Below are 22,756 nucleotides of genomic sequence, written 5' to 3' on the forward strand. Positions count from 1 at the left end.
TAGGGCAATGCGTAATATGAGCGCACTAAATAAAATAGGAGAACTGCAATCATATGCAATTCTGCTAAATGCAGTTTAATGTGGCAATTGAAAGCAAGGTGTTGCCGATGATCACTGGGCACTCATGTTTTACGGTTCATTACAGGAGACCCTAATCACCCACTTTCCTGCATTCCTCCATGATGTGTGAGAAAAATAACCCCCCCCCCCCCCCCATCCCTTTCCGTCCTGCAGATAGCAGAGTCCAGCTAGCAGCAGCTGTACTAAATACCAGATGTTTTGGTTTAGAGCTGGACTCATCTTGGTGAGATTACAGTGGAATTTTCTTGGCTATCATACGGATTCTGCAGAATACCCCATTGCTGGCAGAGATCGCTATGGGTAACCTATCCCTCAAAAGGTAATGTACAGCTGAAAATGCTGAGGAATTACTTGCAAGCTACAGCGGAGATCTCCAATGGAAGACAGTGCGAGGTCTGCGTCCTGCAATCGCAGCGTAAAAATAACTCATTCTGTAACGTGCCCGTGATGGTGACACTGAAGGGAAGGAAATATCTAAGATATCAAGAACCTCATTAAAAGACTAAAAGCGGCACCTCTAAAAATAGTGTCTCCTGTACATGACAGATGAATGGAGGGAAGGCTAATAAATACAGTCATACTGTAACCAGTAAAATGAAGACACTCCGGAAGACTGATCTTCTATGTGTTTAAAAGTTTCCCAGCATGTGGCCAACAGGGGAATGAAAGCATCCTGTAAATGGGAGCTGTAAGCGCACAGCTACCCCATATGGAATGATAGTAAGTCACGTGCCTACATTGTGTTACTCACTTACTAGGAGATACAGATACAAAATACTATGATGTACTGAGGGGTCCTTACACACATGTTCAGTCCGATATTGGATACAAGATAAACTCTTCCAGAAACGGCATGTCCAATAAGGAGGCGCAAGCTGCCTTCATTACTGCACAGCGTGTACAGGAAGGAGCAATAGATTTTTACGTTGAAATGAGAAAAGGATTGCACCAGTCATAGAAGAATGTGCCAAATGTTTCTGTGCCATAACCAAACTTCAGATTTATGGTCTTTCATGAAGATACAGGCTGACCGATGTTAGTTAGTTAGGCAGCGGGAGAGCTCAGATAGGCCATTGGGTAGGGTGGTTATGGTATATTAGGCCCACAGTGTCTGGGTCAACAGGAGTTATCCATGCAGTCTATGTTGACATGGACACCCTTTACGTCAGGCATGTCCAAACTGTGGCCCTCCAGCTGTTGCGAAACTACACATCCCAGCATGCCTTGCCATAGTTTTAGCATTCCCTAATACCAAAACGGTGGCAAGGCATGATGGGACTTGTAGTTTCCCAACAGCTGGAGGGCCATAGTTTTGACATGCCTGCTTTAGGTGTACTGTATCCCCTGCGCTTGCTATGTTTCGGGTACGGTATAACTCAACTCTATGCCCAAACGGATGGTTTTTTTTAGAAATAAAGATCACAAAAAAACTTAAGATGCAAACGTTGTTATCTCGATGGTCAGTATGTCAGGGTTAAGCCACGGCTTGGGGTGCGGGGTGGGTTATCGTTGGGCATGGTTAGGCTTAGGCACCAATCATGAGTGTAAGGCATCAGGTAAGGTGAGGGTAAATGGTGTATACACACGGAACAATTTGGAGGACAATATGGGTGTTCCCGATCGATGGGAATGATTCAAATAGTTACGTGCATTGTTAACGATGCTTTTACCCCTCCAATCATTAACGATGGTCTATGATCTTCCCTGCATGCAGGAAGATCATAGACCAATCTTTTGTGAAGATTATCAAATGGATTTGATACTCGTGAATGATGTGGGAACGCTTCCGGCATCGCTCCGTGTGTATGCACCTTTAGTATGCCTACCCAGCCCCTGTTGGGATTCTCCTCAACAGAATTGCCTGACCTCCCTCTGACGCTAGCATCTCCCATACGCATTACACATAAAGATGTGCAAATATAACATCTGACTAATGGAGAAGTAATACAAGTAAACAGTAACACAGCTCAGATTTGGTCTTTTGGGGTAAGATCCTGAAACCAGAGACTGTCTGTTTCCAGCATGTTGTTCTATCAGTGCCAGCTTACATAACTTACTTGCGACCACCACTGAGGGCTTCATATTTTACAACTCCTTAGTGTTCCCAAAACGGCCTTACTGGTTTCAATTATCAGCCAGACCAGAGTATCACGTCACTGAAGGCGTGCGGATTTCTAGGCTCCATAGAGACACTTGTGGTTCTGTCTTTTCCCTGATGTGCTATCTACTAAAGGGCAATAACCAGCTGGATGGCGAGATGAACAGGGGCCCCTCCAGTGTACAATACCACATCTCTGGATGCAGAAACAAAAGTACATGACTTTCCTAAATCAAGAGCTGTGTACAGTGTGACAGACACATGCTCAGCTCAGGCTAGGGAATACACAGGAAGTTCATTAATAACAGCTATGTGTAGCTGGCCCTGGCCAGGACCTAATGTATAGCAGCAAGACACTGAGGACAGGGCCCTTCTTGCAAGGGAGGATGGTAAATTGATCCGCTCCCGGGAAAAGAGGCTGTCCTGCTTACAACAGGGAGGATTCACTACAGGCGGAGGTGATGTGTAACGGATCGGTCACTAATAACCATAGAGACCAACATGGGATATAAAAGGAGATATACTGTAGGACTAACCCAGTACATTGACACCTCAACTCACATGGAAAGTTATTGTTGCATCTATTCTGCCAAGGCTCGCTAATCAGTTTAGCAAACAGGTAAACGCTGCCTGCCCGTGTGTGTGTGTGTGTGTGTGTGTGTGTGTGTGTGTGTGTGTCTCTATCTGTAAATACCTGGTTTGTTGTATCATTTACTTTTCAGATGCCCGCTATCCACCGAATTGGGGACGGGTGCTGTCATGTGATGTCGGACTCCCATCCTGAGCAGGCATCACCACTCCTGCGGTCTCAGTGGTTTTATGTAGATGCCCATAAATCACTAGCCATTCCTCCGCTGCAGCCCCCGACCTCCTTCTCCGGTGACACTCGCTAAAATCGTTCACTCCCAGGGGTTGCACCTGCACAAACCCATAATGTTGGGGGCAAATTTGGGCCCAAATCGGACTCATAGTGTTTTGTGTAATAAGGGTAACCAGGGCAGTCTAGATAATCCATCAGGAGTCTCATAGTTATTCAGCGGTTCCCACATATAAGGCATGATTACATTTAACTTGGTTTCATTAAAGCAAGTGACAAATGTGAGTCGTTTCCTGCGCTGCAAGTAGCGCTACTATCCCACTCTGCGATTCCTCAGTGCTTGGACGGAGTGACGGCAATGCTTACTGTAATGTCTCTGCACAGGTGAGGCTTCAAGGCAAAACTCGTGACTATTAGAACATTAAGCTATAACTTCTTACTATCCGCCAGTACGTGCTCTTATAGAAGCCTGTGCCCCAGAGATCACTACCAGCGACAAGGTCCTTCCTTCCGGTTGGTTATTTCAGTCATTATTTTATTATTATTACTTGCTATTTAGTGCCGTTATATTTATTCTGCATGGTTCATTATACTTCCCTGCGGAGTATCATGGCCAATATACATGATACGGGTATGGATCATATGGGCCACCTAAAGAAGGTTGGCAGTCATTAGTTCGACACCACTAGGTCGACATAATGCAAGGTCGACAGGTCATTAGGTCGACACAAACATTAGGTTGACAGTCAAAAGGTCAACAGGGTTGTTCACTGGTTCTTTACCCGAATGTCGACACATTGGACATGGACACAGGATTAAGCGTTAGGCTTTTTCACTGCTATTTGAGCCGACATGCCCTGTGGAACTTTTGACTGTCGACAGACCATGTTGACCTAATGACCTGTTGACCTTGCAGTATGTCGAACAACCAAACGTATCCCAATGATACGATCACTGTCAAAATGAATTTTTAGGCAATAGTACATATTGTTCCGTCAGCAACCGCACACATTTCTCTATATAGTGCACTACAGTGGTTTATATTCATTCTTCCTGACCGCACCACTAATACCTCCACCTATCAGGGACAGGAAACCGGGTTTGCCTGGTGGTCCGTGTTACATGTATAAACAGGCCAACTAGACTGGGAAATCGAAAAATGCCTATACCTCATTTTTCACCCAAGATCTTAGAACCAAAATGGGTGTCATTAAGAGCTATGAGAAGGACATGATACAGTATTTTGGCATTTGTAAATCTTGGATAAACGTACAATCTAGAATCTAAAATCTAGAAAAAGCAGCACAGCAATATATCAAAATCAGGGAAGACAAAAACACATACAATTTGCCACTTCAGCAGATTTCTCTGTCCGAATCAGACAAAAATTGTACGCCCAGCTTGACTCCTAAATGGAGAATAAGGTGCACTGATTTCTAACAAGTTTGGGTACTTGTGTATTATCAGGGCGCCCGATGTAATGTAAATCGTATAAGATATCACATCCGATCTAGCGGCCGATTTTTAGCCATTTCCTGCCAATTTGCATGCTATTCCATCCTTGCACACCCCCAGGTACTATGCGATTTTCTGGAAAATGCCCCCGATTATACAATTAAATATAGCATAGCATGCTAGCAAGTGGCATGCGATGCGCAATGTTAAATGCACCCCCATTGTCAACGACAACCCCACTATCAATGCCAACCTGAAGCATGGCGAGCGCAGCGGTACGCGTCCTCCGACCTTTTCATACCCCCACTATAGTGTGGTGAGCACAGCGAGCCACCAAGCACGAAGCGTGGTGAGCCCCGTGGATTACTTCACATGTATTCCGCGTCCCCTCGCTGCGCTCGCCACACTATCTAAAATCAAATCAACTCCACGCCCACGTGGATAGTGGGGGTATGAAAAGGTCGGAGGACGCGTACCGCTGCGCTCGCCACACTTCGGGTTGGCGTTGATAGTGGGGGTGACATTGACAATGGGGGTGCATTTAACATTGTAAACACCCATCAGGGTGCTTGTACAATTAAAAATCGAATCGATGCACATGCCGCTATATTGCAATGGAAATATATGGAAATCGGGGGTGTGCAATGATGGAAAAGCATGCAAATCGGATGGAAAACACGAAAAACATCGGCCGAAAATCTCATCCAATTTTTGCATGCGATTTGTGGCCGATTTTCGCGGGCGCCCTGATAATACACAAGTACCCAAGTTTGTTCGTTTGCTGACATTTTATGACTGGCAGTCACCAGCACTGGTTTTGCAGATTACTTAGACCATAAATTATTTGATGTGGTCCTGGACCACCGAAATACGGCACCCCAGGGTACCAAGGCACACCGTTTGGGAACCCCTTTTGTAGAGACTACTGTTGTGCTTCTTCCTAACTGTAGCTAGTGACCAAGGATAAACCCAAAACCACTGAAGTTGCAAATCGCGAAAACACAAGATCACTGTATAACAAAGCAAGTGCAACATTGTATTTTCTCAAACAGAACTTTCACTTTTCTGTTACATTTTACAGTAATAGATGTACTGACTAAATAAATATTCCAAAGTCCACAGAAAAAGTGAATCCTCTGGACATTTTCTACCAATTTAGAATACTAGCCTTCTAGAACTTTAGCCATGACAAAAACTATGAGGGCACGCTGTGGATGGCTGTGCTGTGCCACAAAGCTTCGCTTGTCACAGACATTTTATGTATAACACATACAGAACCAACACTCCCCTCTAATATGTGGTCACACCCTATGCACTCGAATATCTGGTTCTCAATGGTGAGCAAAGTAGGTCCCTATATTTTCAGGCAGGGGGTGAAGTACTTTTGTCAAGAATCAACATTAAAGGGGGCGTGGCTTGGACCGGCATGTGAGCGGACGCTGGGTCTGTGAGCTCCGCTAGAATCTTTGAAAAAAATCCTGCTTTGGAGATCCTGGGCGCTGCCTTCCCCCCCTGTACAGCTCTCTGAGACCCTCCAGATACCTACCAGCCCTCCGGTGCAGTCCAGCGCTGCGCAGGTATCCCGGCACGAGACATCCAGGCCGGGCGCGGCGGCGTCTCCCCGGTCCCGGCGCCATCTTGGATCCAGGCGTGCAGACGATCCGGCTGCCGGCGGTGGCTATCCCGAGGTGTGACTCACCTGGAACGCTACCTCTAGCCTCCGGGCGGCGATTGAAGGACTGGCCGGGCCCCAGGCGACACCAGCAGAGATTCGGGCGGCTGAGGAGAGACCGCGCTAGCCGCGCTGTATAGACGCCACCATCAGACCGCACACGCGACGTGGGGCTGTGACGGAGGGGACCCCCCCGCGGAGACTTGGAAGCCAGACAGCCGGTGAGATAAAACCAGGGGTGAGACAGTGGGTGAAGAACTGAGGGTACCAGACGAGGCTCCCCCCTTATATGCCACATACCACCTGAGCAACCTGGGAGTACTTGGAGGAGGGGAGGCCTCAGAGGATTAATACAGCCGCCATTTCCTGATACCCTGAGAAGCTGTACTTACTCAAGGCAGTCTGCAACAGGTATCAAACATAAGCATAGTTGCAGAGGCCCTTGTCTGGTCAACACCAAACGCCTTCTACTACTACAGCACTGCATCGATCTGCCCCTCTGTCCCCTGCTGTACACCCCTTTGCCTATCAAGACACAGTCTGCACTTTAACTCTAACTATAGTGAAGGATCCGTCCTGCACCCTTCTAATACCCCAGCTGCAGTGGAGTCTGACTGCCAACACTGCCCACTCAAGTCACATCACTGCATAAATCAGCTTCAGACCGGGGGCGGTTATCAAATACAGAGAGGTGACGAGCCAGTACAGCTCAGTTTTACCCTACTCGCTAAACATGGGCAAAACAGGACATGCCTCGGCAGCTTCTAAGCTTGAAAAATTTGCCAGGGGCCCACAGTCTACCACCCCGCCGCAACCTGAGGACTCCCCGTCCCCACCTGATGGAGACACTGGCTCTGCATCCGTGGCACCCCCAGCCCAATCCACCCAACAAATCCTTGAGGCGATAGCAGCGTCTGAGCACAGGGTCACAGATAAAATAGGGCAAGTCCAGTCGGATATTACCCTGATAAGGCACGATATGCAGAAACTTCGTGAGAGGGTTGGTGAGACGGAACACAGAATATCAGACTTGGAAGACATTGCCACTCCCCTTAAAACCACGGTTGCAGAATTGGCGGCGCAAGTGGACACTGTAAAGGCCAAATTGTCTGATATGGAGGGCCGTCTTAGACGTAATAATGTGCGTCTGGTGGGTCTTCCCGAGAGGGCCGAGGGACCTGCTCCGGAACAGTTCCTAGAATCCTGGCTGCTCAAGCTTTTTAGACGTGAGGACTTTACCCCACAGTTCTCGGTTGAACGGGCCCACCGTTTACCTTCTAGAGCTCCGCCACCGGGCTCCCCGGCCCGTACATTTATTGCCCGCTTTCTCAACTACAAGGATAGAGACGCCTTACTACGCCTGGCCAGGACACAAGGCCCACTAAAATTTGAAAACCATACTGTATCGGTCTACCCAGACTTTGCAGTCGAGGTCCAGAAATCAAGATCCCTGTTCATTAACATCAAGAAACGTCTGAGAGAAAGACAGATCCAATACTCCATGATATTTCCGGCTCGCCTCCGTGTGGTACATGCGGACACTACTCACTTCTTTAATACAGCCAGAGAGGCTGAGGTGTGGCTGGAACGCATTCCTAGACCACGGAACTGAACTCTTGGGTCTCTATCTGATGCTGCTGTCACGTAATCCTGTTCTGCTGTGGTGGTAATGTTTGACAATATGACTACTAGTTAACATATCGCAGTAGACAGGAGGGTCTTTACTAATAAATATAATGGATATATGATATATGGTGGGTGGGGATACGCGCTTAGGGTATCCAACGATACCAGTACATATTATCTAGCGGAGCCCATGCAGGTCAATAGCTTGTAGGAATAACTGTTTCCTATACCCTCTTGGGTTCCATCTGGTAGTGCACAATTTCTTTTCTTGTGTAACTTTAGGGTTTGTTAGTTTGGTTTAAGGGAATAGGTATATCTAGTTGGGTAGATATGCAGGGAGGGGGGTTTGAGGGTTTGTTTCATATAATAGGTTTATTGTGTCTTGGTCTCTATTTAAGTGTTGCGAGTAGCTATGTGAACATACTTGTGTTTGGGAGGGAATGTGGTCTGGGCCTGGGTGGGGGGGCGGATGGGCGGAAAATCTTTTTGCTGGGTCAGGACTGGGGGCCGTTTCTTAGTATAGCAACTGCATATAATAATCTCTTGCAACTAGGTCCATGGCTGGTCACGGGGACGGCTTGAGGTTGCTTAGCTGGAATGTAAGGGGGATGAATCACCGTATTAAACGGGCCTTGGTCTTTAATCAGCTTAAAAGTCACAAAGTGGATATTGCCTGTATTTCAGAAACACACATCACAGGTAGCAAAACCCTAGCACTGAAGAAACCGTGGGTGGGCTTTATGTATCACTCAACCTTCTCGAATAATGCTAGAGGGGTCTCTGTTTTAATTAGAAAAACCGTTAATTTTCAACTGGTTCATAGTCAAATTGATCAGTATGGTAGATACGTTTTCTTAAGAGCCTATGTTAACCGCAAGCTATTAAATATCCTTGCGGTGTACATACCGCCCCCCTACAACAATGAGGTAATGAAATTAGCTATGTCATTTGTTTCTCTGTCCCCTGGCACTCCAGTGTTATGCTTAGGCGACTTCAACAACTATTTAGATAAACAACTTGATAAATGGAATGAACTGACGCCCCCTAGCATCTTACCTCAGACTCAGCCTACCCCGTTTGCTAGACTGATAGACGAGTTGGGCCTTATAGATATATGGAGAGTGCGGAATCCCCTGACGCGCCACTTCTCGTGCCATTCGGCCAGCGTTAATGCCCTATCCAGAATCGACCTCGCTCTTATATCCCCTGACCTATCTCCAAAAATCCTGGAGGTTATCTACCTGCAAAGGGGTATCTCCGACCACTCACCGTTGATGGTGGTGTTGGAAAATCAAGGGACCTCCCCATCTGGTAGATGGAAGCTCAATCCCTTTTGGTTGACACTACTGAAGGACGACAGGGGTTTGACAGATGACTGGCAGACTTTCGAGACTTGCAATGAATCATACAATGACCCAACTGTAAAACATGACGCCTTTAAGGCATATATGAGAGGGACTTTTATAAAAAAAATAGCCAACATTAAGAAAGCTAGCAGGCGGGAAGAGCTAAGATTGGAGGCAGAATGCAAGACTAGGGAGGAGGGCTATATTATCTCAAGGACCCCGGCCGACCGCATACTTTGGGATACTTCGAGAAGACAATGGGCCACCTATTTGCGAGACAAGGCCAAGCGTAAATTATTATTCAATCAACATTCTATGTATGCTCAGGCGGAGGTGGGGGGCAGCTACTTGGCGTACCTTAGCAGGGATGGGAGAGGAGCGGGCACCATTCAGTGTGTCAAAAATAGCAATGGCGAACTTCTGTACTCCACCCCAGAGATAGCACAGGAATTTAAAACATATTATGAAAAATTATATGCCACCAAAGCCAATTATAGCTTGGAACAATTAAGCGGCTATTTAGATAAACTTTCTTTGCCCCAGCTGTCATCCTCCTCGGTTGCGGCCCTGGAGGCCCCGATCTCCCATACTGAGATTGAGACTGCATTGGCGTCCTTCCCTAACAGGAAGGCACCAGGGGGAGACGGCATTCCTATTGAAGTGTATAAAAAATATAGAGAACATTTTATTCCCTATCTGCTGAAATTATATAATGCCCTATTTGAGAAGGGAGCTCTCCCCCTCTCTATGAGAGAGGCAACAATTATAGTTATCCTTAAGCCAGGCAAGGACCCCACAGCCCCGGAATCCTATCGCCCTATATCTCTTCTCACCTCAGATATTAAAATACTGGCAAAGATCCTCGCCCTTCGGCTCAACACTGTTATTTCATCGATCATCCATAGTGACCAGACTGGCTTTATGCCTAATAAATCGACCACGCAGAACTTGCGCAGACTCTTTTGTCATCTGCAGAGAGGTGACGTGGCCGGGTCGGGGGCAGTGGTGGTGTCCTTGGACGCCGCCAAGGCCTTTGACTCGGTCGAATGGACATATCTGTGGGAGGTCATGCGTAGGTTTGCCTTCGGCCCCAACTTTATAAGTTGGGTAAACCTGCTCTATTTTGAGCCCAAAGCTCGGTTATCTGTTAATGGCGGTCTGTCTGACGGGTTTGAGCTGGGAAGAGGGACTAGGCAGGGCTGCCCGCTCTCCCCGACCCTGTTTGCTCTTGCAATAGAGCCACTGGCTTGCCTAATTAGGAATAACTCTGCGATTAGGGGGATACGGGTAGGGGGGCATCCGGATGTTGTAGCATTGTATGCAGATGATATGCTGTTGTTTCTGGATGATGCTGGCCCCTCCCTTGCGGCCCTACTTGATACAGTCAATACTTTCGGAGTGTTCTCCGGTCTATTAATCAACTGGGATAAATCCAACATTTTCCCACTCTCAGGTAAAGTACCGGAGCACCCACCGATCAGCTCCCCCCTACAGTGGACTACCCGCTTTAAATACCTAGGCATCTGGATAACCCCTGTTAGTAAAGACTATGTTCTCCATAATATAATCCCAATTACGAGCACTTTTCAAAATAAAATACATGTCTGGAAAAAACTTCCCCTGTCCGTGACCGGTCGAATTAACCTACTTAAAATGTCTATCCAGCCTAAATACCTGTACGCCCTCCAGCATGCTCCTGTATATGTACCTAAAAAAATCTTTACTAAAATTAATAGTTTGATTATCTCCTTTATCTGGGGGAATAGGGCACCAAGGGTGGCTTTCAAAACTCTTACTAGAACCCGCGATGAGGGTGGGCTGGGCCTTCCAAATCTTCGCTTGTATTATTTGGCATCCCAGTTGGTTCACATTTCGGAGTGGATTAGCGGAAAAGGGGGCTCCACTTTCCCTAACATGTGCGATGAACTTTTGGGGATAGGTCGTCTCCCGTTGCATTTCCTATTGGCAGATGGCTCAATAAGGGGACTTCCTCCATTATTTAGACAGTGTAGGCTAGTGTGGAAACAGGCCCACATCATGTTTGACTGGAAGGACATAGATTGTGAAGCTCCTCTCTGGGACAACGCTACATTTAATGAGCTCCTTACCATCTCCGATGACAATATATGGCGGAGGGCGGGGGGAATTTCTATACAACAGATATTTGTGGAGGGCACCCTTAAATCCCTTCAACAATTATGTACGGAATTTCATGTCTCGAATAGGGCCTTCTTTAGGTATTTTCAGTTAAGGCACGCGGTACAGACTCAGTTTCATGGCAACACGCCAGTTATGTCTAACTCACCGGTTAAACAAATGCTAATGGGATTAGGGCAACGTAAAAGGGTCTCAACAATATATGCGGTTCTAAACTCTCGGGCGAACCTCGAAACATTAGTTAAACTAAAGGGAGGTTGGGAGGAGGATCTGGGTCCTATTACCGACGAACAATGGACACAAATACTTGAAACGGTCAAAGCCTCGACTCCATGTGTGAGATTTCAACAGATATCATTCTACATTTTACATAGGTCCTACCGTACCCCATCACTACTATATAGAGCTGGGCTCAGGGACAACTCGAACTGCCCCAGGTGCGGTGCAGAAAACGCCAACTTCTGGCATATGCTGTGGGTTTGCCCTAGGGTGCTTGACTTCTGGGAAAAAGTGTGGAGTGGTATTCGCTTGACGGTGCCCTCTCTCCCTCCATTCACGCCTCCCCTGTGCATATTTGCGCTGGACTTGGATGAGACATGCTCCCCTGCTATATATAAATATATATTATGTCTAATTACTCTGGCTAAGACAATTGTAGCACGTAACTGGTGTGCCGTGTCCGCTCCTAGTGTTCAACATTGGAGTGCCCTAGTTAACCAAGTTTCAGAACACGAACGATTTCTCTTTCAACAACGGGAGTCCCTCCCAAAATACCATGCCAAATGGGACAGCTGGAATGACTCCGCTCTGGCCCTTGGCCCTCCCCCTGATCTGGGTGATGACTAAGTGGCCCCACTACGATATTCAATTGGCTCCCCCTTGCCGCCCCCCCCCCCCCTCCTATAGGTCCGACTCACTGGGACCACACCGGCCTGGGTGTGGCCCCCCCGCCTCCTCGTAACTTTAACTTTAACGCTATGCTCGCTAATTAACCATCCAAATGTATAAAAAAAAAAAATTTTCTTTTTCTCTATCTACTACTCGGGCTTACCAAGCCACTTAGTAATAGACAGTATGCCAAATAAAAGACCAAGACACAAATTGTTGTTAGGGTAATTCACAATGTTTTTCTTTCTTTTTCTCTCTTTCTTTTCTTTTCTTTATTGTAAAGGTTTCATTGATATGTTTAAGTACAAAGTGCACAATGTCCCATTTGTCAATTTTTGCTCTAGATTGTTCAAGAAATGTATAATACAACAGATATTCCACAAGACCATATAACTGTAACTCTACAGCACTGTACTTAATACAACAGATATTCCACAAGACCATATAACTGTAACTCTACAGCACTGTACTACAATGCATTGTCATGCTTGTTATTTCTTTCTTTTCTGTATGTTTGTTAAAAGAAAAATTTTTTTTTAATAAAAGACATACCTGATTTAAAAAAAAAAGAATCAACATTAAAACAAATTTTAGGGTTGGATTAAGTTAAAAGTTGTATATTGACATTATTTACCAGTCAACACGTTGTCATCATGGCATATATGTAAACATAAAGTATATAGATTATGACTGTCAACAAAACATAAGGATGGTGTAATAGTTAGCATTATTGTCTCATATAGATGAATTTCCCACCAGAGCACAAACTGTGTGGGTTTTCTATATAAGTGCTACTCTAGCTTCTTCCCACAATACTAAAAGATATTGGCGGGCTTGCTCCCAACCCAAAAAAATATCCCTAGTGTGCATGAACATGGACGGACTAGATGGGCCTTATCAGCCGTTACATTCTAGGTTTCTATACTGGATGGTGTAATGGATACCATTACTGCGTTAAATGTATACACTGTACAAATATAATACGGAGCGTTATTTGACTTTCATACCAGACATTTGTTTAGTTGAGGAGCGAGGGAAAGGAGAGGTCAGGGCTGCCTGCAAATAACTGTCTCCTGCAGAAGTGTCTGTAGCCAGAGATAGAATCAGTTTTCCTTTTAGTGCTGCAGGAGACCCCACAACATGCAGCTTCAATAAAAAAAAAAAAAGGCTCCCCACCTTCCTGATCTTCTGCCAGAAACAGATCTTTGCAGATTTACTAGGTTTTTAAATTTACAGTCATTCTCCCCATTAATCATTCCAGTCAGCATGTTTAAGTACAGAGCATATAGGTGTCTTTTCCTACATTAAACAGAATCACTTCATCGCTCTCAGACCGTTCATGTGTTCTTTATGAAGAAATAATTAGAGAAGACTTGGCAACAGAAGAGCTTGATAAGCACATACCGAGAAAAATAGGAAAGGTCTAAAAATAAGACTGTAAATTCCATCCGCAGCTAGGGCTGAGAAACAGAGCACCTTTATTCCTGCCATGGTGCTGACCACACCCAGACGTCTCCTACCACGGGGCGACGCTAAAACCTGACAGAGCGTGTAATGCATTAGGAACAAAAGCTGCCGTGTAACGAGCCAGGGGGTGAGACGGCTGCCCGGCCACTGTTCTGTCAGATGCCATTGTTCAGACAATGCTGATTTACTAGCTGTTGACTACAAAACTATAATTAACCAACAGTGCTCAAAATACACGGCTGCAGACAATAAAACATCATGGTGATGGACCCAGAGGGCCCGCATGTTAGTACTAGCCAGGAGCGCTTAGTGAATTATCTCCTGGGTAACAATTATGATACATGACCTTAGCCTGCCATTCAATACATGACTATTGTTTAACTGTGGGTGGCCAAATCAGACAAGACCTAGCACAATCAGCCTAGACCCGTCAGTCTGCTGACTGTACATCATCCGGTCACCAGTTTACATAAATGCCATTAGACAAATGAACTCATTACATACGGAGCCATTTTTGATAGCGAGCGACTTTGACGAAGCGATTTGACTAGCTGCAACAGTGATTTTGACTAAACGATTTTGTCTACACTAGAATTGACATACTAGGTATTTAATTGCAGATCGCCTAGTACATATATCTCCCTCAGCAGTGACTACCAGCGATTCTGACCAGAAAGCCAGCAATCTAGACAAAATATTCTTGCCTGGCAACTCTTTTTTTACTAAGCGATATTATAGGGCGATTTGTCTAACTTGACAGCGATCTTCACTAACAGTCAAAGCAATTTTGACTATGTAGTCAAAGTCGCTTAGAAGGATCGCTCTGTGTGTACCCCAATAGAGTTCCATCACACGATGAACAAAAGGTGCTGTAGTCTTCTACATTTAGAAAAACACTTGCAACAAATCTCTGGTATAATCAAACACAAGAAGATTGAGTGAGGCAGTAACAATAAGCTTATTTCACTCATAGCCCTTTCACACAGAAAACAAAAATTACCGGTTGAAGCCATTCTACCTAGTAATTTGCCGTTCAACACCGGCCCTTTTTCTGTATGAAAGGGTCAACCCGGGTTGAACCTTTCATACAGAAGAAATACCCATGTTATTCAGCAAATCACTGTTTCAATTTTTTACAGTGATACCCCTTTTCAGACATGCGACCCGGCATTGTGATTGCCGGGTCATTTTCCAGGAAGCAGTTTGACTCCCTTTCACACATAGCAGCAAATTACTGGGTAAAAAACGGTCATATGCTGAAAACGAGGGTTATTTGTGTAGTGTGAAAGGGTCTAACCCGGGACGACGACCCGAGATTTAAGACACACATAGACCCCTTCACACTACACAAATTACCGGGTCAAACTGCTTCACCCGGTAATTTTCTTTTATGTCTGAAAATGACCTGGCACTCTAAATGCTGGGTTGTAGGTCTGAAAAGGGCATCACAGATCATTTATCTTAAGATGCATACAACTGGAGGATGTAGGCCCTGAAAGACATTGGTGACCAATGTCACAAGACATGTGGGGCATACACACTAAACAATTTGACAAAAGACAAACGACCCATCTACGCTAAGCTTTCTCTGTAATATATCCAAATTGAGCCGCCTGTACAGTCGACGATCAACCTTGATGAACAAGCGGTGGAACCATACATGGTCAATCACGCATACACATGCCCTTCTGAACGATATTAGTAAAAAAAAAAAAAAAGGGGGGGGGGGGGGGATTTTTGTAAGAACTTACCATTCAAATCCTTCTCTCTGATTCTATCCTGGTGACAGCTCAACCATGGGATGTAGGAAGGTCCGAAGGAGCCGGGCACCTATGCTAAAGCTTTGAGAGGCAGGTTCCTCCCTTCTGCATCCCAGACTCCTCAGTTCAACTTCCAGAACACGCTAGGATACATTAACTCAGTACTACGCCTGATCATATTAATATGCATAATTTACATAACCATTATAACATAACACATGAAACGGTATTACTTACTGAGCGTAAGGGAGGGATCGCTGTGTCACCAGGATAGAATGAGAGAAAAGGATTGGAAGTTCTTACAAAAGCTTCCTTCGACGCAAACTCATGGAACCTATAAAATTTGGTGAAAGTGTGAACAGATGACCAAGTGGCAGCCCTGCATACTTGTTCTGCAGTAGCCCAGTGACACACTGCCCAAGAGGCAGCAACCAACCTGGTGGTATAAGCATTGATTCTGGAAGGCACTGGTCTGCCAACTCTGGTATAAGCAAAGGCAATTACTGACCGTAACCACCGAGCAATGGTCTGCTTAGAAGCTGGCCAGCCCCTTTTGTGAGTATCATACAAGAATAGCGAATACGTTTTAAGGAGTTCCTTCACCCTGTCCACATAAACATGTTCTTCCGGTGTTCAGTCCTCCAGAGGACACCAAAAAAAAGGGACAATCTCTTGTTTAAATGAAACGAAGAAACAACTTTTGGCAAAAACTTAGGAACTGTTCGCAGCACAGCCCTATCATGAAAAATTAAAAATGGAGACCTACAAGAAAAGGCCCCTAACTCAGAAACACGCCTAGCAGAGAGGATTGCCAATAAAAAGGTCAACTTTCATGTAACAAATTTCAGGTCAGCCGACCTTAACTGTTCAAAAGGAGGTTTCTGAAGGACTGGCAACACCAGGGACAAATCTCAGGGTGCCACTGGTTGTTTATAAAGGAGGCTTCAACCGTGTAACTCCTTGAAGAAAAGTCTGTACCTCCGGTAACAAAGCTATTCTCTTTTGAAAAAAAATTAGGCAAGGCTGAAGACTTAGGCCCGAAGAGAAACCGTCCTGTAAAATTTATTTTTGTTGTTCACACCACCTAATGTATGTCTTCCACACTCTATAATAGTTAGCAGAAGAAATCAGTTTCCTTGCATTAATCATGGTACGGATAACTGCTTCTGAGAACCCCTTCCTCTTTAAGATAGAGGTATCAAGAGCCAGGCCATCAAATTTAGTCAAGCTAGGTCCTGATGCAAGAAAGGACCCTGTCTGAGCAGGTCTGGCTGAAGAGGAAGACACCACGACGCTAACGATAACCTCAGAATTTTGTAGTACCAAGATGTCCTTGGCCAATCCGATGCCATCAAGATGACGCATGTTCCTTGTGACCTCATCCTCTTCAGCACCCAGGCAATTATTGGAAATGGGAGGGAAAACATATGCAAACTTGACATTCCAGGGCACTGTCATGGCATCCACCGCCCAAGCTAGTGGATCCCTGGTCCCCGCACAGAACCTGGGTACTTGATAATCGTGCCGGGATGCCATCAAGTCCACTTCTGGAAGGCCCCAAAGGGCTACAATCTCCTGGAATACTTGTGGATGCAACGCCCATTCCCCTTCCAGAAGCTCCTCTCTGCTTAAGAAATCCGCTTCCACATTCTGAATTCCTGAATTTAAGAGCTTGGATCAAGTGAACTTTGCAATCAACACAGTAGAATGATCATATACCTACAGGTCACCTTTACATAATCACTCTATGGCAGTAGTACCTAAACTTTTTTTGGCACCCTAGAGCAGGCATGTCCAAACTATGGGCCTCCAGCTGTTGTGAAACTACAAGTCCCAGCATGTCTTACCACAGATATGCTATTAAGGAATGCTAAAACTCTGTCAAAGCATGCTGGGATGTGTAGTTTTACAACAGCTGGAGGGCCACAGTTTGGACATGCCTGCCCTAGAAATTTTTATCACAGCACCACATGCCAAAAAATCATTGCTGAGAATTCCAGAAGTATAATATTAATGAAACTATCTTTAGAACACATCCTTAGGGTCAGTTATGTGGCGAGGCACACTATATGCTTCCACTTGTCCACATTTTAGAATTGGTTCCCTGTTAAATTCAATATACACAATTTGAATGGGTCCTGGTCCACCATACCAGGGCACCCCCTGTATGTGTCCCAGAGCACCCCTGGGTGCCGCAGCACACGGTTTGGGAACCACTGCCCTATGGAATCACAAAGAACATCATGCCTCAGTACTGAATGTCTGCCGTTTCCTTTCCTCGTAGAGCGTGCGGTATGCTGTGTTAGTGGGTTTCATAGAAAAAAAATAAACATTATGCAATGTAGCACTGCCCCGTGACATTACTGCAGATGCCCTGAATGGTTCTCATTGTGGAACACCTGCTTATAGGCTTTCCAAGTTATTGGTACACGCCACAATGATGCAATAATACTCAGATACTAGAATTTAACTATGAAGGTGCATAAATACACCTAACAGGCCATAGCCAACCCTCTGCTGTAACAGATAACATTTCTTCTGCCCTGCATTCTTCCACAATGCATCCAGCTAGGAGGACACGTCCAATCTGTTTTGTTGCAACATACTGGCTGATAGTCACGTCAGGACAAGTACTGCAGATCAGGCACATTTTATAAAGAGAACATGTGATACACCGACTACTGATGATACTAAAGTCAGTGACTGCAAGAGGCATAGAAGTTTTGCATAGTGCCGAGCAGAGTGATCATCTGCACAGCTCATAGCAAAGCACCAAGGAGCTCAGAAACATGTGACAGGGGCTGGCCTACTATGTACTCTAGAGCAGTGGTTCCCAACCTCATTCCTCAAACAGTGCACGTTTTCCAGGTCTCCACAAACAAGCAAAGGTGAAATAATTATCTCCACCTGTGATCTTTTAAAATGTGTAAAAAAAAAAAAAAGAAGTTTGAGAATTTTTAGCCACTTTACCCTATATATTACTAACCTATAGGAAAATCAGCATATGGTCCTACTTATTGCATTAACAATGATTATTGAGAAAAGCAATAACAAATAGATGTATAGGATATAAGGAATGGTGGAGTTATGTCACCTGGAATAACAGAAAAACAATTAGATTCAGTATAATATAATAATCTTCTTCTGCCTCAAAGGGGAAGATTCAATTTGGCAAAAGAGGTCATATGACATGCAAGAACGACAAATCGTTCCAGCAGCATCTCTTACACTCCATAGAGGCACATAAGAAAACTTTCTGGCTGATATGAACGCATTGGGCATCGCGGCAATAGCCAGCAGATAGTGCTGAGAAATTCCTCCAAACACTGTTATATGCAGAGAACTGCAACAGGCAGGGATGTAGATGCCAGGCCTTCCCCTCACATAGGGAAATCCTAGGAGATTTTTATTGTTTTGATGAAACAGTGTTTCCTGTTATCAATAGGGGAAGTCTCCACTTCCTCCACTTAGCTGTACACCATGTGCTATATAAAGTGATCGTCTAGGCCAGGACAGGCAAACCTGTGGCTCTCCAGATGTTGTGAAACTGCAAATCCCAGCATGCCTTGCCACAGTTTTAACACTCCCTTATAGCAAAACTGTGGCGAGGCATGATGGGATTTGTAGTTTGACAACATCTTGAGAGCCACAGGTTGGCCAGGCCTGGTCTAGGCCATGAGGTTTAACCTTTTAAATGGCAAGATCTGTAAAATGTGCAAAATATCTGCTAAGCATCGCTCACATTAGTTATATAAATTCAAAGAAAAAATGTTGTGTAAAAAAAAAAAAAAAAAAAAAAGATTTCCTATATAAAAAAGGTAAACATTGCAGGTCATTATGATAAATAAAAATGTTTGCTTGGCTATTTCACACTTATTTTGACAAATTCCTGTGGCACTCAATGGGTTACATTCTTGGCATATCACAGAAGATTCGTGGTGAACATTTAATGGTCCGCCCACGGGCGATAACTATACAGTTGGCAGCATGTATCACTTAAATACCACAACTTTTCATTACAGGAGACTGTGTAAATTTCTACAGATGCGCGTTCCAAATCAATGTTAAACGAAGCGGTTGAGTAAAACTATTTTGCCTCACTTTCACAGCGCTCCACAATGATACTATGGAACTTGCATCAACGCTTCCCATAAGGGGAGAGAGAGGGAGATCATCTATCACTTTCTGACTATCTGCATCACAGGGCATTTAATAGGCTTTCAGGTCACTAGTTAAAAGCTTTTATTTAACACCCATATGTGTAGTCTTATTTAAAAGGGAGGGATGGATTACTGCACTGGATTTCGTCTTTCAACTTGATTTTGAGAGACAGAAATGTAAAGTTCAAACTGGTTAACAGCTACTTAGGAGAAGCTTCCAAGCGGTTTAACCCCTGAAATAGTATAGGGGCAGAATGCCTATAACACTGTGTAAACACAGATGGCAAGGATTAGTGTATCTAGTTTTGTGCACACAAAATGGACATAATGATATATTAATGAAAACCGTGTTAAACCATTGTGCTCACTAAACACTGCAGACAGTTTTTTGCAAATGTACAAAACCATATTTCAAACACTCCACTTTATCACTATTCTAGATGTATAATATATCTGCCCCTGTACTGTAGCTTCATATAAGTCTGTCCTATATTTATGGTGGAGATGACCTGAGCCTCCTCACCATCTCATTACACACACACACACACACACACACCCCTTTATGGAGCTGCTGCTTTCAGGAAGCAGTGTCTGAGCATGTCAAATGTCCATCATTCTCAATGCTTATAAGCCTCTATTCTTGAGAGCGGGGAGGGAACGGAACATGATGTTTGAGCTGCTTTCAATATATATTCAATTGATGCTGGATCCATTCCGATATTGTTTTCCAACATCCATTATTCAAATCAGCGCGGATGACGGATTTGGCCACTGATTGATGCTCACACAGCCGGCGCAGGAACCAGGTGAGCGCAGCCCAGCAGCGGGACAGGTAAGTTAGCAGGCCGGGTACGGGCGGCAGATGGAGGGTACGGGTTGTGGCGGAAAGTGGCAAGTAAGCTGCTGCTGCTCATCCGGCGCCGTCCTTCCTGACTCAATCCGGCATGTTTTCATGTCAGATTGAGATTTCCGGAAACATGTACAAAACCTTTCAGTTTTACCTGCGTTTCCGGCAAAAGCAGGTGGATTAGCGGCTATTCCGTCAATCCACCTGGTTGTCGGCAGGTCGAAACATTTTGACCTGCTTAAAAAAAAAAAAACAGCCAGGATTGAATAGATCGGAACCCCTTCAGATCTACTCATGTCAAAAACGGACGTCTTTTCGGCAAGACGGCAGTTTCGACATCAATTGAATACATACCTTCAGCTCAAAAGCCACCCAGTGTGTACGGGCCAGCAGTGAGCGCTGATGTGCTCTCCCGCATCACCACCGGCGGCCTACACTCATCTGCTTGAATTGCCAGCAGATGAGCGATGGGGTGGAAGGGTTTCCATAGCGTCCTGTTGTGGAAAGTCGTCTACCCCCCCAGGAAAATCACTGGCCAGTGTGAAAATAAAGCGTGTATACCGGATTCAATGCGGCCGGCAAGGGGTTAAATGGCAGGGATTGCAGAAAACAAGCGATTCTCTCTTATTAACCCCCTCGTCCTATTCTACTTTCTGGGAAAATCATCGCTGTCACAGGATTCCCCCAAACAGCGATGCTAGCTGCATTTAGGGAAACCACTGCATTTAGCCTGCAAGTCTCGATGTTTCTGCGGCCGCATACGCCAATTCCCCCTTGCTCCAAAAACAGAGAGGGGGAAATTGGGGTATGCAGGGGGTCAGTTGAATAATGACAGATTTAGCTGTGACAGTGAGCAGGCATCCCTGCTCACTGTCACAGCTTGCCCTAGGCACTGAATATACCCTTAGTGATTTTCAGCCCAGCGATTTTCTCCATCATCGCTGTCCATGAACACTGGGCAAAATCACCCAGTGTGTATGGACCTTTAATCTGCTCGTTTCACTGTGTATACTTAAGGTGCATCCACACTTGCCGATTTTGCCCAGCTTGTATGCAGACAGTTGATTTGAAAAATTGCTTAGCGCATACATACAAAGTGATTTTTCTCTGGGGGTGGATGACTTTCCATAGCAGGATGCTACAGAAAGCCATCCAACTTGTCGCTCATCTGCTGGTAATACCAACAAATGAGCTGCGGTGGCCAGCGATAATGCGGGAGCAAGCATCAGCGCTCATCACTGTCTCATTTCAGTGGGCCGGCTTTTCATCTGAAAGCAGCTCAAACGCCAAAACTGAGCTGCTTTCAGTTCAAAATCACCCACTGTGTATGGGCCTTTATACAGATGTGCCCACATACATCTAGCCATCTTGCACATCAAACAGCCCTTTTAGTTGAGCCATGCACGCTGGTGGTGACTCCATAACACCAAGCCTCTCTTTGTGCTACTTTTTCCAACAAACTGTTGTATTTGCAAAGTGTTGCTTTTGACACACAAGCAGCTTATGCAGATGAAACTGCTATGCAGCAGGCTTATATTTTGTCTGATCATGACTGTATCTGCATACGCAATGCTACTTTTCAGGGGTTTCCAGTAAAGCACGGATGTAGCATTTCATAAAACATTGTAATGTAGCAAATCTGCTGCAGACTCACACAGAATATAGGCATGCCATATAACACTGTCATCCGCATTAGATTTGAATGCTTCCTATTCACATAATTTCAATGGAAAAAGCTGCACGAGAATCAGATCCAAGTCACAGATCTTGTAACACAGGGGATAGAGGTGTGCGAATGCATCTGTAGCAACAATTACCTACAGGAAATGGAAGATTATATTTTAAAAGGGAGTGTATGCCTGATTCTGTATAAAGTACACTGAAACTACAAGTACAATATTTTATAGTAAACTGCAATTGATGTAGACAAGCTAGGCGTGGTCTTGCAGTATAGAGAATAAATGGTGGTGCCAATTCACATTATTATGTTTGAGGTACACACACACACACACACACACACACACACACTAATCATATCCAGTCCTGCATCACTGCAGCAAATTAAGCACAGGCTGATACAGGCCTCTGGAAGGCAGATGATGCTAGCAGCAGAAGGTGGTGGTAACCAGCTTCCTGACCTCAGCACACACACCTAGTGCAGAACAAAGCCTATGCAGAGCAGCAGCAGCATGCACATGGCCACCAGGAAGCCTCTGCCAACATTAACCCTATCATCGCCCTGCAGGAGCCAATACCCGGATTGCAAAAGCCCATGATTTCCCAGCCAATGGGCCAAGGTCGCCTGTCAGTCTGTGCTGCAACAGCCTACAGCACTGCCTGGACATGCAGGTACTTGTAGTCCCACAGTCACAGGTGTCAGCA

The 22,756-nt window shown here is 45.1% G+C and overlaps 1 protein-coding gene across 1 annotated transcript in view; it reads right to left on the reverse strand.

Annotated features, from left to right (window-relative positions):
• The window catches only part of JPT2 (Jupiter microtubule associated homolog 2), a 35,984-nt gene that overhangs the window by 12,856 nt on the left and 372 nt on the right, over nt 1-22,756 (reverse strand). The window lies entirely within an intron of this gene.

This window comes from Crinia signifera, chromosome 7 (assembly GCF_055691185.1).
Source record: "Crinia signifera chromosome 7, ASM5569118v1, whole genome shotgun sequence".
NCBI classification, from domain to species: Eukaryota; Metazoa; Chordata; class Amphibia; order Anura; family Myobatrachidae; genus Crinia; species Crinia signifera.